This window comes from Cygnus olor, chromosome 2 (genome assembly GCF_009769625.2).
Source record: "Cygnus olor isolate bCygOlo1 chromosome 2, bCygOlo1.pri.v2, whole genome shotgun sequence".
Lineage (NCBI taxonomy): Eukaryota > Metazoa > Chordata > Aves > Anseriformes > Anatidae > Cygnus > Cygnus olor.
Window position 1 is genome coordinate 130,927,891 of NC_049170.1, and position 19,026 is coordinate 130,946,916.

The window sequence follows — 19,026 nt, forward strand, 5'->3', positions numbered from 1 at the left end:
GCACAGCTGGATAATTTGGCCAGCCACCCAGCCAGTGCCACTGGTTTTGGCAGACGGATGCCGAGGGTGATCGGCACCAGCTGCTGCTGTCACTAGTGGGATGTTTTCCAGAGTTTCTCATTCAAGGCAATGCGTTTGTTGCTTGAAACAGTTGCTCCCTGAAGATTAAGGCCAAGCAGCAGCACAAGAGCCGTGTGTGTCCCCTGGGGCTGGTACATGCCACCAGGCGAACAGGAGGCACCAGCTACGCCCTTCCAAATCCCAGGCGATCAAAAGAGCTGCCACAGACATGCTGGAAAAAAAGAGCAGAGCCCTGCAGTGTGCAGATGACACTCTCCTCCTCTCTGATCCCCCCTTATAAAAATCTCCCCCCAGAATCCCAGTATCTTTCAAACACTGCTTGTGACAGTGATCACTGCAAACCTGGAACTGTATCAGGGACCTGCAGTGCTCATGCTTTGTGCCTGCAGGCACATCAGCCGGGGCACACACCATGAGCAGCAGCTACTGGGTGCTCACCTCTACCACCACGCTTATTATCATCCCCAAACAGCAGTGCAAACTCTCAAGAATATAGTTAACGACTGTAAGGAACAAACAGCAATAAGGACAGCAAGAAAGACCTTGAGAGTTGCTCAGACAAAATATATCTTCGTTTTAAAAATAGAAAAATAACAACAACAGCAACAAAAAAAAAAAACACTAAAAATATCATTGAAGTAGTAAGGACGCAGGAGAAATAACTGCACACCAGCACAAAATCTGTTTGGCACAGTCTGCCTACTCTTAGTTATTCCAAAGCGGCTGAAAAAAATAAATGCATTTTTCTTTCTGCTGAGGTGTGTGGAACAAATGTTAACTTTTTTCCCACTGCACGGAACAGTTTATGCACCCCGCGTACCTGCAGGGGTGAGGAACTGCTAATAGGAAGAAGTATTTACCTTGCCTAATGGCTGTATGTTAATGTATTTCTATTAGCAAAACCCGTTTAACATTGCATATGTATAGTAGCTTCTGGCTTAGAAAGTAAGAAAGAAAGCACGAGACAAAACGGTCTTTTCTCTCTCTGATGGGAGCACAGATTTTTCTTGCTGATTGTAATGCAAACCAAACCCTCACACAGGGATCAGACAAACTCCAAACACCCCCAGCACGACAGCCACGGAGCTGCTCTCCTACAGAGCACCGCGGACTCCAAACTTCTCCTGCGCTGTGTCACATGCGTTTTAATTAATAACCAGACAGCGGCAATCACCGCCGTGCTACCACAGGGATAAAAGCATTACCTCCGCGTCCAGGCCCCCGTTTCTGCCGTGCGGAGGACATCAGGAGGAGCTGTCAGCAGCCCGGGTAATGCAGCTCCAGGAGCTCCAGCCCTGACCTCCTTCCCTTTGCGATTCTGCATGCGCGGCCGGACCTCCACCTTGGCGGCTGCCAGCCCGAGGCAGCCCACGCACAAAGCCGCCTCTGTCCGCCCTGGCAGCGGGCGCTATCACAAAGACATCCTAAAGCACAGCCATGCACTTTTCCTTTCCTTCTTCTCACTTATTCCGATGAGAGGAGATGGGGAAAGGAGCAGTGTATTTTTGATCAGCCGAAGCCTCGCTGCGTGACGAGGAGCTGGTGGCTGGAGGGGAGGTGAAGGCCGTGGCAGCCGCTCCCCGCTTCGCCTCACACGTTTTTTGTCTCGGGGCCGTGGGTGGCTGCGTGAGCAAGCATCCGAAGCAGGGGAGGAGTCACCCCAAGTGCAACTCTCGACTCGAAGCCTTGGCTGTGACGAAGCGGCAGGCTGGTGACACAGCAGTGCCAGCGCTACAAAGGCCACCCACCTGCCCAAACCTCCGCTCGAGGCCGCGGGACGCAGCGGCGACGCTGTGCTGCCACGGGGCTCCGAAGCCACGCACACCCCACAGGTCCTGGCCAGGCTGGCCGGTCACCTCCTCCACGTGACAATGCCATTTTCCTGCTCGAGAAGGCACTGCACTTTCCTCACCGAAAAATTGTGCGATGAGGCAACAGGTCGCCCTCCCGGCAGATGTTTGCAGCTGTCAGTATGCAGAGAGGAAGGTGGCAGCATTTCTAAGAGGCAAACCTTTCACAATTACATGCTTATATATTTTTTTTTTCCCTCTTAAAAGACCATGTGTGTGCACTGCATACATTTCACATAACTCCAAGTTTGTTTTCTTTTCTATCAGAAAATGAGAAGTTATCTCGCCTTGCCTGCAGAGAAGTGAGCGGCGATCCCTGCTGAGACCAACTGGAATTTCACAGTTTAACTCAAATGTTCCCAAGCCAAGCTACACGATACATGGTAGCCGTTCCACATTTCTTCACATTAATTATAATTCAGACCTTAAAATACTGCAACTGAACACCGCAGTAAGCAATGAACGGTTTTCTTCTAGTGACAAACAGCAAGAGACACGCAGTCCTTGGGTCCAGCGCAACTCTGAACTCATTCCAGGTCCCTGATGAACCATCACAGCATTACAATGATTTCCCACGCAATTAGTATTAATTGTGACTCGCAGGCAGTCCCACAAGGGCCCCCTCTCGCCCTTTTACCAGTCCTACCAGGTCAGCCTGAGAGCCACCAGCACACATCACTGGTGCACCAGCTCCAAGGGCTCCTTCTTGCAGTTAAATTTTGGGGAACTGGCCAGGGCTGCCTTCAGTAACCATCACAGATACACCACTTCCAATCACTGCATGTGAGTTTCCAACATGAGACATTTCTAGATGGAAATTTGTAACTATTTTCTAAAAACAACTTGATTGTTTGAAAGCATTTTGCTGTGGCCAAAACTCCAACATCCTTTTTCAGGAAAACTGAGTGGCGGTGGATACTGCTCATCTTGTACTCAAAATTAAACTAAGAACAGAAAGTTGTAAATGAGCAACCCCCTCTTCGAATTTTGCTCTTTAATAACCTCTTTAAAAAAGTTTATTTTCTTTTTATCTACTAATAAGATCAAGATATTTGTTAGCATCTTGCCAAATGGACTAAAGCAAGATCAAGGTTGCTTTGTTCCAGCAGAATCAGATGACTCTGTGGCAATAAACAAAATGAGATGTTCTTTGACTGAACATCGTAAATATCTAAAACGTATTTCAGAGTAGCACATGCATTTAGCTTCCAGGTCAGTATCCCAGCTGATGGATCTCAAACATGATCTCTTTCTGCCCTGTAGAACTCTTTAAGTAATCTCAAAAATCCATATATTTCTATCCTTTAAAACAAAGTGCTGAGGCAGTTTAGAGTCAAAAGGACACCCTAAAACAGAGAACTGCATGGAGGCCAGCTGACAAATGCAATTCAATAAATATTAGTGGATGTAATGTCTAATGCTAAAATACATTAGGAAATGCTTGTTGCTAGCAGCAAGTAGAATTACCCCAACTAAAACAGGTCAGGTATAATCAAGAACAATGTCCTGTAGGCCAGCTTTATTCCCCCTCCACTTTCTGTTTCTCACAACTTTCTAGTCCACATGAATCTGTGCTCCTCAGCATTGCTCTCCCCATGGCATTTTCCTCCTTCACTGTGTGACATTTGGGAACCACCACATAGTGTCACCAGGCTGCCTAATGCCAAGTGTCTACTACATGGTATGCTTTGGCTTGGAGGCAGCCGAGAACATGATGACAGTTACTGCTCTTGGAAAGTCTCGAGTATGGAGCAGAAGAGTGCTACAGACTGCCTGTGCCATCTCATGTCACCTCTACCAATTCAGCTGTCTGCAGCTCTAGACTTTGCTTAAGGGTTCATGTATTTAGTGTGGATAAATCTAGGTATGAAAACAGAAATGCACAGTATTTACATTTGGAAGAAAACATAAGCTACGTATATGTAAATGATAAATCTCTGCCTATGACAGATTATTAATTTATTTCCTTGTAGATCCTTCTTTTTCTGGGTCTTTCTGATCCATTTGGTTTTGATTGTTTAAAAGCTTTATTGTCTTCTTTTTCCACATCTATGGCATGCAAAGATAAGGTGATTATTTTTTAGAATCACATGAAGAATGAGCACTTTCAGACTATTCTCACTGTTATTTTCAAGTACAGGCAACTTCATTTTCATTGGTGTAAATCAATTTCAGTAATTCTCTCAATTTCTAAAATCTTTGGATATATACCATCCATCTGAGATCAGAATCCTCCTCACCTCTATCTCACACATCCTTAGCTCTCAAAGAGCATAACACAAAGGTATTGCTCAGAGCAGTTTAGGTGACAAAAGAGTTCTGTCATTCAGTGGAGGAATGGATTAAAGAACTACAGAAAGAAAGCTTCAGAGAATATCTTTTCTGTAAAAATGTGCATGCTTTTGCATGAAGATTAGGTGCAGTATGTGTCTTGGAGGTGTGGAATGACTATATTTCTCTGGACACTGTTACTCCAAAAATCTGGTTTGATCACAGGCTTTTGCAACTCTCTCTCTCTGCAAATCTGCAACTAAGAGACAGAGGGATACAATATTCAGTTTTCAGGAAACATAAGAGCGGTAATTTACTTCTCCAAGAAAGTATGCCAGGACTCAGTCACTGATATTCTAATACCCTATCAAATTCAATCTTTACAAATACAAAGCAAACATCTTTAAGCAAATTATGAACATGTCTATCCATAGAGATGGAAATTGTACAATTTACAATTGTAAATTACTTCTCTAATTGGTGCTACTTTAAATCTTCAACTAGTCAAAGAAAGATGTGTTCAGCCTGCATCAGGTGCTAATGAAGCCTTAAGTCTAGATAGAGATCTTAGTTAAATTAAAGTTAGCTGTTGAAATCCATTTTGATAACACTGCATATTCTAGATTTTCGTAAATGACAGATTTTCCAGTCAAACTTTTGACTGCTGCTCCTTCCTGCATTAACTTTTTAAGAGAGTTACTCTCACTGACAGCTGTATCTGGAGCATGGCATGGCACTGGTAGATGCATCCCATCACGTCCTTCCACCGCCTAAGCCCAGTGCTGCACTGCATGCGGTTCTCTCCGTGAGCTGGAAATCCAGGGATTAAACAAAGAATTACACTGCAATCAAGCATCTGGGAGTGCATCACCTTTTGCTCTGGCTTGTTGGTCCTGAGAGGTATTTGTGTATCTCTGACACGTGCTGAAGGCAGGCATGCTCTGGACTGCATGCTCTCTCTGCTGAAGATGACTGCATTTCACATTGAGCTACCTATCTCACCGAATTACCTTGCTTTGACACAGATCATTTGGGTCTACAGTCAAAGGCTCCACTGAAGGCTCCTGACTACCTCAGGTGAAGACATCACCTACACAAATCGCGTAAAAGATTTATGGTCGTTTGGATTTTAACTTGGGATACCTACCATATGTCTCAAGCCCCTTCTTCCAGAAGTCAAGTCAAGGTCCTATGAAGATTAAAGTGTACCAATTCAATCTAAGTTCAGTATTTTGTACTACAAGAATGCAAATAATTTTCTTAAATCTTTTAATGGAAATTGGATTATAGCAATTACAAATTACTGTACATTCGGGGAAGCTTTATTTTTTTTTTAAAGAACACTTTTTTTTCTTTTTTTTTCCTTTTCAAATTTCTTTCTTCTCTGTTGTAATCTCTCAGGTTAGCACTGATAAAGGAACTGAAACTTTCACCTCAGCTGGTTCTAGTACGGCTGTCTTTATCAAGCTTTTGATCTTGTCTCTTTGGCTTCCATTTGTGGTAACCGGAATTTCCAGCTGTCTTTTCAGCCAACTACTTGATAGAGTTAGGATTGCTTAGTCCAGACAACATTGAGTTATTCAGTCTGAAACCGGTCAAGGCTAAATACTTCTAGATGGTTTCCTAATGCTATTCATTAGGATAGGGGTAGCTACAAATGGGCTTCCTTCAGCTTCAGCTTGCCTTCTATTCTTCCTTGCAGCTTGCTCATTTTAATTAAAAATGAAGGGAAAAAAAAATCACATCACTGGAATTTCATTTTCCACTCCTCATAGTCTTCAAATGTATACTCTCTATTAGGCCCAACAATTCTGCAACAAGACCTCTATAGACCATTGCATTTAACAGCAGCAATGACCAGGAATTTTCTTTTTCCTTTGTTAATTCTCTGCTGCATCCTCCCACTTTCCCTATTTTCCAGTCCTTAATTAAATTTCAGGTCAAAGCTCCTTCAGACTTATGACATTCAAATGTTTTTATATTTGGTTAAAAATAGTGCAAATGCATTATCTGGTATTGTCATAACTAACCAGGAGAAACTTTCCAAAATTATTTGGATATATGGACAAGATTTGATTAGCTAAATCAAATTGCTAAACTACAAGTGCACAAGGGAATCATATATTTATTTTTAAATGTCAAATCTAATTAAAGTGTGCTCAAAATAATTGGCCTGGCTATGGGACATTAGCTGACAGAGGTTTTGGAAATGGAAGTGATACCAAGGTAATAGGCAAAATAGCCACCAGAAAATATAAATCTATATATCAGTCAAGGATTTGGGATTATAAATGTTATAGGGAGATAAAGAATGATATCCTCCTGTCATTTATTGACAAGCTGTGAGAGAGCAGCTGAGAAAAAGGATACCTGTGCCACTGCCTCGCCACCAGCCTGGACTGTGCTGCGTCCCACCTCCCAGAGCTGACTTGTATTTTTGATCCTGTCCGACCTGTTTGAACTATCCCAGCTTTGCTTCCAGGAATGGTGGCATCACACTCAGCAAAAGCATAGCTGATAAAACTGTTTGCATTCAGCAGATTGCGTTATATGAAAACTATTTGTTAAAATGTAAAAATTAAAATCTCTGTAACAAGTAACTATTTCAAGTATTTGCACAAACTATACAAGTCCTTCACCAGACCTACTGCTCTGCAGAAACTTTTGGAAGCTCATTTAAGAACTGAATCTGTGCTAAAAATCTCTAAAATGTGTTTACTCGTTAAAGAATGGATCTACTAAAGTAAAGGAAAGAAAGGGGGAAAAGAAAAAGAAACCATCCTTAGTAACTTTGATTTAATCAGAGTGGATTGAGATAGTGTTTAATATAGGAAGACTCATTTCAGAAAAAACAGGATAGGATGCAGACCACCAGCTACTAGTGCTTAGTCTCTTTGATTATCCTTCAGAAGTGAAAATCAGTTTACAAAGCAGGAAAAACAAGATGAACAACCTTAATCCACACCAAAGACACATAAAAGGCTGACTAATTACGCCAAGCACCTCTTTATGCAAGGAAGCTCTCTGTAATGTTCTCCAAAGCACCCACAGGACCAAGCAGAAGGAGCTGCTGCCTGCACACCTGCTCCATGTGGCGCTGGCCTGAAATGTAGGAATACTGCCCAGTGTTTGACCTATGTTATGGGCATGAAAGGAAGAAAAACAAAACAAAAGAAAACAAAACAACAGCCTAACAAAGCACCTCAGATTCACATAGCTCCCGAAGCAGATGAACAGATGAGTAAGAACTGGGATTTCCAGCTTCTGTGTCTTTATTGTTGTCTCGGGATGTTATGCTCCTTTTTTTTTTTTTTTTTTTTTTTTGTTTGGACTGCACACTACCTGTTAGAAAACAGACCTGTTTGGCTATTTATTGTTGTATTGTCCTTAAGCACTTTGTTCTCCCTTGGGCGTACTCACCACAGATGGATTGGCGCATACATGGAAGCTTCGCCCAAACTTGGTTCAAGATGCTGGGTTGAGATAATTTAGAGATTAATAGCAACTGAAAAGGAAACTTAAAAAAGCAAATCTGACAAGTGTCTGATAAAGGCAGGCGTACGCCAGGCTGCTGAAAAACAGTACCCTGTTCTTTAAACTCCATGGAGCCTCTGAAATTAGCACTTGTCAGAGTGAGGACCAGTCAGCCAGAGGTGCCTCTGACCAACAGGACAGCGCTCCGAGAGCTCACTTTTTGGTAAACTGAGTGGAGAAGCTATAAATATACATAAACTATTTAGTGAAGTTTCAGGTCAGAAGTTTTTTCATCCACACTTCAGAAAGCTACCGAAGCAGAATATTCCACCCCTTTTCCACCTGCTTCCAGGAGACATCACCTTGGTCCCAGCGGATGGCTTTGGCATCCTCCTGCTGTTTGTGTGCCCCTGCCTACTGCCTTCAGCTCCTGTGCGTGGGAGCTGGCAGGCAGAGCAGACTGACGGACACATAGAGGGCAGCATCACTGCTCCAAGCAGTGCTCGGACAAGGAGGACAACCCAAGACGTTTGTACATCTCCCTTTTCAGAAAATCTCCCCTTAAATCACTCCTTCAGTGGGAACAGAACCAGATGCTTAAGGAGTCCTGTAAGGCCAGGTGGATTGCAAGATTTTTTTTCATCTCTGAATGCAACTTCTGTCAGTTTTACATAAGTTGCTAACACAGCCAAGGGGTTAGCAGGAGCCTGTTCAACTCCTCCAGACTCTGAACTGTACAAAATACACTGGACAAGAGAGTTAACAATATTGCTTATGGACTGGGAGACTAACTGGGCTGGGAGAGACACAAGCATAAAATCCTGAAACAGAGATCAGAGATGGGAGTCGCTTAAATGAGCAATCTTTGCCAGAATATGTAATGGCACATCACAGAAGATCACGTTAGCCTACCTGCAAAAAAAAAACCCACACTTAACCAAATCCTGAAATTCTTGTTCAGTATTTGCATTAAACTCATGGGAATCACATGGGCTTCAGTATGCCTTTTCTCCCACACCAAAGCAGATGGGACAGATAGGGATGCGAGACAAACGCTTTCCATTAAGCCTGAGGGGAGATGAAGAAGCAAAGAAGCCCCCACGTGCACACACACCCATACGCAGAGCTCCCGCTCCGCAGGTGTGGAGCAAGCAGTGTCTTCCTCCAGAGATGGACTCAGGGACAGAGGTGGCCCAGTTTCGGAGCTGTTAGCTACTGCAACACTGAAAGTGGCTTTGTATATATAGCTTTCATGCTACTCAAATTCATCTTCCTGAGCTTGTTGCCCTCCTCACAGTTGTTAACAAATTTCCTTACATTTTTTTTCTCCTTTTTCACACACGCTCCTCCATCCCCGAGGAAGGCGCCGGAGCAGCTGCAGCCAGCTGTGCACTTTGGCCCAGGGCCTCTACCTGCTGCCCCCGAGAAATCGGCGGCAGCCCTGTGATGATGGAGATGGAGGCTACCCTACATGAGGCAAGCAGGAGGAATATTTCATTTGCAGTCGGTGGGGCCGAGGAAAAAAACAGTTATTAAAGTATTCACTTGTACCCTCCCTGGCTTTACTTTTACTGTCTGAGGAAGGGAAAGATAAAATATTAATTCTCCTTTTCCATCATTTTTAAAATCAGATGTTTAAGGTGGCTGTTAACAGCCTCTCTGTACTAGGGACCTGAAGTCACGGTCAGTCAAAGCCTGAATCTTTGCTCACACAAGTCTACGACGAACACCAGGTTGGAAGGCTTCCCTTGGCCCACCAATTCCTGCTCTCTTAAGTGTGAAGCACCACAGCCTATAATCCTGTTCATACAGCAGAGTTTTGTTCCATGAAAAATGGTTAATAAAGTTCAGAAAATTGTCTCTCTCTTTTTTTTTTTTTTAAAAAAAAAAAAACTTTCCTAATTTTATAGGACAGCAAGAAGTTAAGTTCAACTAAGGGAGGGTTATCTTACAAGCGGAGGCCCCTCAAAACTAAAACACAGACATGAAGAATGTGAAATACAGACACAGATCTTTTCCAAGAGATCCTATTAGCAAAGAGATACATGCGTGCTGGAAGACACTTTCAATAATTACAGGTCTTGTGCAAACTCAGAAATCTCTCTGTCTCTTTTTATGAAGCTTCTATTTTTTTCTTTCCTTTTTATTTCTTCCTTTTTTTTTTTTTAAAAGTTGTCTTTCCATTTATTCCAAATCCTGATAAAACAAACTCATTTTACTTGTGTTTCATGAGCTCATGACCAATAAAAGCTGCAAGCAAAAAAAAAAAAAGTGAATATGTTAGGCAGTCATTTAGATATTTGCTCTTTTAAACAGGAGGCCATTCTTTGCATGAATTTAATGTCAGCAAGCATAGGAGGTGTCAAATGCTTTGGCCTTTATGTTGTTTCTCAGTGATATAATTGCCAATAGCTCCTGTTTTTTAAAGAGAAGAATACTTATTGTGCTATTTGTGTTTTTTTTGTGTGCTTTTTTTTTTTTTTAATAACAATCCTTAACACAGGGGAGGGCATAAAACAATTTGCAGCTAAAGCTACGTTTCCAAACAAATAACCCTTTAACTGAAAGCACAAAACCACTCTTAACAGGCAGACAGACAGACCAGAGTGGGTAAGGTCTGCTCTTAGCAGTGACCCACCACCTCTTTTCCTCCCCACGCCGGCAGCTCCATCTCTCCCCTACCGAAAGCGTTATCCATGTGCATGTGTGCAGCTAAAACCCAAAATTATACCCTGTTCTCGGCATAGTTTTTCTGAATACAGACATACCTTCATAGGAACCGTTTATCTTTTACATTTCTGTTTTTAGATTTATCATTTCCATTCAGTCAAGCTCCCTTGTTTTGTCTTCTTATTTTGGCCCTAACCTTTTGAGAGCTCACACATGACTCTTTTGACTCAGCACCATCTTGCTGATCTCAACTCTTGCATTAACAAGATGACAAAAACGGACGCCCTACCCCACCACACAACTTTAAGTTCTCACTATTTGTGTCTGGGATGAACACACGAAAATGAAACCAAACAGAATGGCACACAGGAAACATGAAAGGTGACTGACACTGCAGAGACCTTGTCTTCTCTGTTTTCCCGACTCTGCAGTAAAGGAGACACACTCCCGAATGCCAAAAACTAGTGAGGAAGTTTGCTTAGAGAACCATTGCCTTAAAAAAGTCTTGTAATAAACTATTTGGTAGCGTTAAACATTTGTCTCCCAAACTCATAATTCTCTACTGAAAGTAGATAATGTGAGGTGAAGTATTGGAAAGTGAGGTGGCTTAACTTTATACACAGTCGGCTGGGCATTCTCTACAGGACCAGTACATGGACCTGCAAACAGAGCTTTTGGAAGCTGAAATAAGCAGCAGGCAGAACCCCGCACAACAGGTTCCCATTGCAACCCCACAAATAGCATCCTCACATAAAATGGCCATAGCAATAAACGGGAATGAACGGGAAGATGCATTCCTGGAGGCTTGTACAGAGAACAGCCATGGCACTGGGGCAGCAATGCCAGCTGAGAGATTTTGGTCCCCACGGCTAGGTGTTACCCAGCCACTGGACCACAACATCACTTCTCCATCGTCAGCGCAGAAGCATTGCCTGCAGGCTTGGACTCTCTGAAGTGCCGCAGGAGGGTTTGGCAAGGAGAAAGATGCGTCTTCAAGCCTCTGGAAAGATGGAGGCAAATCCTGATAAGTAGGTTAGATGGATGCACGTGCTGAAATGACAAGCAGTGAGGTCAATGTGCTTGGTGGCTAGGGTGGTTGGCCACATGGGATCCATCAGGCTGGAGCTTTCTGTCCAGCAAACATCCAGACAGTTTAGGAAAAAGTGCACTGAAAGAAGATTTAGCATCTCTCCACTGGAACAAAACTTCAGAAAGCTCAAGATAACCCTGCACCAGTTTCCCTTCTCCAGTGAGACACAGCTTCTGTCTGGTAAGTGCTCAGGAGCTTCACAGGCTGAAAGTTTGGCATTCACTCAAGGAACCTCTGTCGGAAATGTTAAAACGGTGGTGTGGTTAGTTCGAATAATCTCATTCATGGCTCTAACTTCTGAAAAGAGCATCGACAGCCTGAGTGTCCTTCTGAAGCACCAGCACCAAAGGGAAAACACCCTTTAACTTTTGCACCAAATGCACTTGGTGGTTTCACACAACCATCCACACTGGTCTGCTGGAAGAAAAGCAGTCTCTCTGGGGCTGCTGCAGCCCTGCGGCTCTGTGGACATGTGGTGGCACTGCCACTGTCCCCAGTGGTGCTTGGGGAGCCAGGCTTGGCAGGCAGTCAGGGCTGACCGGAGGAGACAAGCCAGGAAATACAGTGAAACCAAGAAAAGTTTGTTCCTCAATTTTCCTCCACACAAGAACCTCAACTTTTGTGACAAATTCTTTGCTTTTCACTTTTTCACCCCCTATCCTGAGCATGTGTACATTAAAACGTTTCAGTGTGAGCAGAACCGTGCTATATCAGTATTCATCTAGGAGATGCTGGAGAAAGTTTTTTGTTTTTTTTTTTTTTTTTTTTCCCCAGCACTATTACAGTTAATTGGAAACATCTGCTACAAATATCTGTATGCCAGAAGCATCCCAATATACCAGGCAGTCTCTGCAGAAATACCCACTCTGTCCTTTCTGGATAGGTTTCGCCAACGGCATCTTTATTGTCAAAGAAAAGACACCATAAGACTAATAGGCCAAATGCAGAGTTTAAATTGTCTCTGCTCATATTCACACAAAGTAGTAACATATGCTGTGCTGTCACAGCTGTGAAAGACATTTTCACATCCTCATTCAGATTTTAACTGCTTTCTTGCGGTGAAGCAGGTCAAGGAGCTTTGGGAACACTGCTCTCTGATACCCAGTAGCATCCTTAACCTAATACACGGTTGCAGTGAGAATATTCAAGTACATGCAATTAACATTTTATATTTTAATTTAGATTAGTGTCAATATATTACGTTAACATAAGTACGTGATTTAATGCAATGTGAATGTTAGATGTTTATATAAGTATTTATGTAAATAAAGGATAATTATTTGAATGTCCACTGGAAAAAAGTTCCTGTGGGATAGAATGCAGCTTAAGTATGAAGCATTTGTAAATCTCAATAAATACATTCGGTGAGACAAACTGAAAATCTGGGCTTGAATTTACAAACATAGGATCTTTAAATAGGTTGTCAAAGATGATGAAAAAATTTAGTTCAGACTGGACTTCCTAAATATTATTAGCCCTCTGTCTGACTGTTGTAAAGAAATTTCTTTTTAATAGACTGAAATATGAAACATGACCATTTTTAACACAAGGAATCTCCAACAATTGTGACTAATGAAAGAAAATCACCATGTCAAATTATTATTTTTAGGGGGAAAAAAAAATGAACTCAGACATTCATAGTAAGGAGTGAAGTGTGATTTTAATCTAATCTTTAATGAAGTCAGTCCAAACCAGATGATGTCTTTACTACAGAGCTTGTTCACAACAGCTGGAGATTTCTCTGTAACTGTAGTAGAGAGCATGATGGAAAAACTTGTTTAAAAAGGTAAAGAGTCATAACTTACAACCTCCAAACACATCTTTGCAGCAGATGCTCTTCCCTTAGATGCCAGACTAGGAAACTTTATTCAGAGAAGAAAAAAAAAAAAAAGCTGAGAAATTGAGCCAGATTTTTTTTAAATAGATTATTATGGGTAAAATTTTCATGCAGATGGTCATTATGAATTCTTATCTCAAACAAGGAGATTAGAAACAGATTTCCCTTTTAAATGAAGATCAGCAATCAATTTTCTGTAATGTAATCTTCTTAGAACCTTCCCCCGCCCCACGGATAATATCAGGCATATAATATCTGGATATTTGGCAGAATTGTGATGTTGATAGTAATAACGTGAAAATAATAAAATAGGTACTCTGACTGAAAGAGCATGTATTTCTTTATTCCCCGAAACAAAAAGAATAGTTTCCATAATATAACTGCAACAATATGTGAATTTTGGGGCAAGTTTTCTTCATCTTGAGTAGTGGGTTTAGGAGGACCATCATCACTTTCATCTCTCATCACTTTCATCTCTTTCATCACTTTCATCTCACACTAGTTTGTTTTTCTTTCTGCTCTTCTTAAGAATATGCAGTTACTTTATTCCCTAAGTAGGATACTCATTTTATTTTACCCTTGTGATGATCACTTCTGCTAAATTCAAGAGACATTAAGTGAATAAACCCATGACCTCAGTGTTCAACTTGAAGTTCAATACTGGTTAAGTAGCGCTCTTGAACCCTCACCATAATGCCATACAAAAATTAATACAATTGCTCTACAATTTTAAGGCATCAGTAACCAGAAAAATTATACAGTGAAGTGCATAGTTATCAAGCACATACATAGGTCCTTATGCCATGAAAAATAAAATGTCAGATACCTGTCTATGACTCTAACTTTTGCTCAACTGAGCTATAAAGCAGATTTATCTTGGGGAAGTGGTGGGCTTGGTTGGCAGTGCCACAGCTTCCTCTGCCTGTGTGGGGAAACCCCTGATCAAACTTCCATGTGTACTGTAGAAATGCAGAAGCTGTACTCACGCACAAGTGGAAGATGTGCCATTTCCACTGGTATTAAACAGAACTAGATGAAGGAAAGAGGGAAAAACTGTGCAATCTTGTTTGTGGCATTGAGTCATTCTTGATTCTCAAGTTTGTTGGCTTGCCACACTGTATGTCTGACACAAAAGGCAAACTCGCTCTCAAGGCAGAGTAAATCAGCAAGTAAAATTCTCAGAAAAACACTGAAGTCTGTCCAATAATTTCCTAAAAATGCATATTACACCTGCTTCAGCCACGAAATCTTAATTAATGTGTTTAATATATTTGGAACAAATAGTCACGTCAAGCATAAAAAATGTAAGCATGGAAATTGGGTGAGAATAATCTCAAAAAAAAAAAAAAGAAGCAGATGCTTTTGCTGCTTATTACACAGGATACAACTCAAGTAATGATAACCATTGTTATGGCTGAACCAAAAAGAAAGCTTTGCATGCTTTAAGTGGAATAAATTGTCATCTCTATTCTTCTCTTGTTTGCCAGTTAAAGAAACATGAGCTTTAACATATGAATGGACAAAACAAATTGCTGGATTTTCTGTGAAATCTTAATTATATATTATTTTCAAGGTTAGGGAGAACAGAGATTATGACACATGCTTTCTTCTGAAATCCACAGAGCAGCACAATGCTCAAAGGACTACACATGGTAATGCAAGATGAGGAGTGATGAGAATGGAAAAGAAAAGGCATCTGAAGGGCCTGATCTGCACCCTGCAAACATGACCCCCATCTGCTGGTAGGGCTGCAGGGCAACCCTGGGGCCGAGCAAGCAACACGCCATGTCCTCCTTTCACACTCAAGCTCCTTGTGTCACTTGTCTGAGATCCTCCCCCAGAATCACTATCAAAACAGCACAAAAGCCATGTTTCGCGCAGAGCACTGAGTACACAACTAAATATGCAGGTGTCCTACTAGGCCTCTGTTGGCAGCGCAGTACTCACCTGCACTGCGACTGGTGCCAAAGATAACTTGACTGAAGAGCTGAATTAAGAGCTTCTGCCTGTCTTTTGGAAGGCACCATGTCAACATGGGACGTGGCACTCAACCGCACAACAAAAACAGGGCTTGGCTCTCTCTCATCTCCTGCGTCTTCTTAGCTACCTAAACCTCACTCCAATTCCAAATCTTATTGTAACTGCCAGGAACCATCCTGTCTAACACCCATCTGTGTGATTTCAATCCAGCTTCCACAGCTGGTGGAATCTTTCTTCTTGAAGACTCTCAAAAGCTGCCTGGACATGGTCCTGGGCAACCTGCTGGAGATGTTCCTGTTTGAGTAGGGGGGTTGGACCAGATGACCTCCAGAGGTCCCTTCCAGCCTCAACCATATGGTGATTCTGTGAAACTGCTGAAATTTTCCTCACAGCATGGGTGGTCTTCCAAGAAGTAAACCTATCTGCTCTAGGAAGGGTGATTTTCTATTTCTCTGCAGGCAGGTCAATATTTAGGCTGTGCTCCTGCACAGTGATCACTCATTATCAAAGAGGAAGAAGAAACTCAGCACATTCCCACAAAACCAAAGCACCTTGAAAAAACAGATGCATCTGACAACTGTCCCATCATGAGTTGTCCAACTCATTGTTCCCATTTTCTGCTTTGTTGCAGCTACATGCCCAAGAACACATCTCCTATGCCGCCCATAGTGTGCAGACACGTTACACCACAGGGGAATGCTCTGAACATGTGGAAGCAGCTAGCAATTTAATTAAAACATTCACACACACACAGGCACGTGCACATCTTATTTCTCAAGAGAAACACCTTAAATAAACATACCAGCACACAGAATTGCATGAAGACTCCCATATCCCTTCTATAAATTGAAGAATCATCATCTTAGAGATGATCTTTATTTTTACGTCTGCTACAGCAGGAAAAGGCTGTTCACAAGCCTTGCAGATTATCAGGGACTGTCTTCTATTTCCTGGCCCGGCTTCACCCCTGGATCGTTTGCTTCCTTTTATGTCATTTAACCTAAATAGTTCTTTTCCCTCCTTGGTGTTTACTCTCCTCCTGGACATTGACTCTCCTAGAGAGAGCAGCATCTCTGCCCTTGTTTTATTAGTTGAACAAACCAAGCTTTTACTGTGCCTTCTGGTTCAACATGCAATCCATTGTTCCCCAGGCTGTCCTGAGAGCCCTACTGCGAACGTCTTCCAGTTTGAACATGTCCTCCGTCTTTAATGTGCATAGTACATGCTATTCTTACTGTGCTTTGTCAACACTTTAAAATATGTTGTTAATACTTTCTGTTCCCTGCTAGAAATACCTCACCCACTATCCTTTTGTCATACATTTATCTTATTATAAGGAGCAGCATACAGGTAGCTTGATTCTAGACAGGATCCCAGACCTAGAATAAGTCTTAGATCTAGGATCCTGGTCCTAGGTGAGCTAATATAGCTGTGTTTACTTTTTCATGGTTTTCAATTGATGAGCTTCTAGCTCCCAGACTAAATTCAGATGCTTACTCCCCAAAAGCATGACCTTTCACTTTGCACAATTACATTTCATCCCAAGTCCATTACTCCAACTTGGAAGAAAATCTAATCCTCGTATGATGTTATGATTCTGTTCTGAAATGTCAGTGACTCTTACCTTTGAGTCATCTGCTAATCCATAAGCGCACTGCTTTTTATTTGTGCCAATGACAGGAAGATATTCGAAGTGTTTCATCTCCTTTGAGAAACTTAATTAATAGCCTCCCCTTGGCCCAACACTCCCCCTTCAGGACTATTTATTCATTATTTATTCCTCTTTATTCAATTTTCTACCTACTTAAATTTTCTTCTGTAAATCTACTTCTCTTACCATACTGGTAATTCTCCCTATGAGTACCATATTCAAGTTCTTTATCAAAGTTGAGATGGATTACGTCTATCGCCTTTCCTCAGCAACAGAACTGAAGAAGATGAAACAGCTACCCTTGGCACAATATATTTAATGATTTTTTATCTCATTACCCACTTGCTTCCATGACTTTATTATTTTCTTCAAAATTCGCCCTAAAATGTTACATACTCTAGAGGTTGGCTTAACAGGCTGTTATTTGCCAAATCAACTTCCCCTAGCTCTATCTCATAATTTGAAACATAAATTTTATATTTCTCATTCTCATTGCACATTGCAGAATTTCTAAGAAATATATTGAACAATCTCATATATCAATAAATATCTTTTCAGGCAGGAGCAGAAATGTTTTTAAAGGTAGAATTTGATGACTTCTGAAATATTGCTAGTCTCTGAAAAAGAACTGCTGGATATTATGTTTCTCTATCTTGTCCCTGAAACTGCATTACTGTTCTTAATGTCATACTGCTCTGGCTTTTTTTTTTTTTTTTTTTTTTAAGCTAAAATAGCAAACATGATTCCTCTTTAAAAAGGCCTTCCACATGAAACCTAAAATCAGATACCTCCCCATAACTTAATCACAAATGTTAAAAAGGTCAAGATTCTCTTCACCCCCAAAGTAATTGTACAGTTCTCAATAACAAATTTAATTTCTCTCATTTGGAGCAAACATGTATAATGCAAATGTTATTCAGAAACTACTACATTTTGGAATTAAACACATTTTTTTGCAGCTACTGTTTTAAACATCAGTTTGGAAATTAAGCAAAGTCTTGTCTCATTGACATATCCTTGCATAAACATTAACTTCAACAAATGAGTTTAAGTGTTTTCAGCCACCAACTGTGGCACTCAGCTGTATCTTCCACTTTACACTAGCCCACGACCTAATTAGCAGCACTGCAAATAGTCTAGGTATCTACTTATATCATGCACAAAGATGTAATTAGAAGCGTGTGTATACACAGATATGGATGAAGAAAAGAGAGAACAAATATACAGCTCCAACTGGTATCTTTATTAACTCATTCTCAGTAGCAGTATCATACACAGAGTTAGTATGAGGTTAATGTATACCACACACTGTGACCTTTCTGACTGAATTTAATTGCATCTCTACCAAGGATAAAGAAAAATTATAAGGCACATGCTGATTGATTTTCTTGCTTGCAGACCACAAGAGCTCATTTTAACAAAACCTTGCCATTAGATTTATAATACAACTGAAAAAGTGTTTCAAATAATATACACTGTAATCTAATTTTTGAAACAATTATACCAAAGAGTCTCCATCATAAGCCACAAAAATCTCCATTTACCTCTTCTGTAAACCCTCTCTATTGCATACAGCATTATTCTTCAATTGTTACCATGCTTAAAATGTGTGCAACACTGTCAGAGTCTTGCTGCCAAGCATTAAAGAGCACTTTTAGGCATTCTACTCCTGTAATCTTCAGGGACTACAAGTCAGGGGAAAAGCAAAGTAAAAAGAAAAGACAGGTCATCATGAATCTAAATGCAAAGTAATCTCATAATAGACACTTCCACTATACATGCACAACATACTCAGGTTCCACAAGAATTTTGCTGTCCTTAATTTAGTAAATCTGAGACCACTGTCTTCATGAACATACCACTGCACTGTGAGCTGTTGTGAAATTGTAAATTTTACCAGAATATTTTATACAGTGCAATTGCTGTATAAAGTATGATATACCTCTTTATAGGGGCTTTATTCTAAGCTTAGTTTCTTTTCTTTTAGGCCAACTTAGATTTTTTTTGCTCATTTTTCATTATTATTTTAAATACATTTTTTGTGCTATTTTCAGATATTGACTAGTGACATCATACTCTACACTAAAAATACCCATGGGGATCTTTGAGATAAGTGTTTGTT

At 41.1% G+C, this 19,026-nt stretch overlaps 1 protein-coding gene across 4 annotated transcripts in view; it reads right to left on the reverse strand.

Moving 5' to 3' along the window:
* PAG1 (phosphoprotein membrane anchor with glycosphingolipid microdomains 1) overlaps positions 1-19,026 on the reverse strand; it is a 110,063-nt gene that overhangs the window by 46,650 nt on the left and 44,387 nt on the right. The window contains exon 1 of one of the 4 annotated variants that reach the window (XM_040546147.1): positions 1,287-1,547. The exons of the other annotated variants lie outside the window; for them this stretch is intronic. The gene's annotated coding sequence lies outside the window, so the exon portion shown is untranslated. Of the gene's footprint in view, positions 1-1,286; positions 1,548-19,026 lie in introns of those variants that run through there. 4 annotated transcript variants of the gene reach the window in all.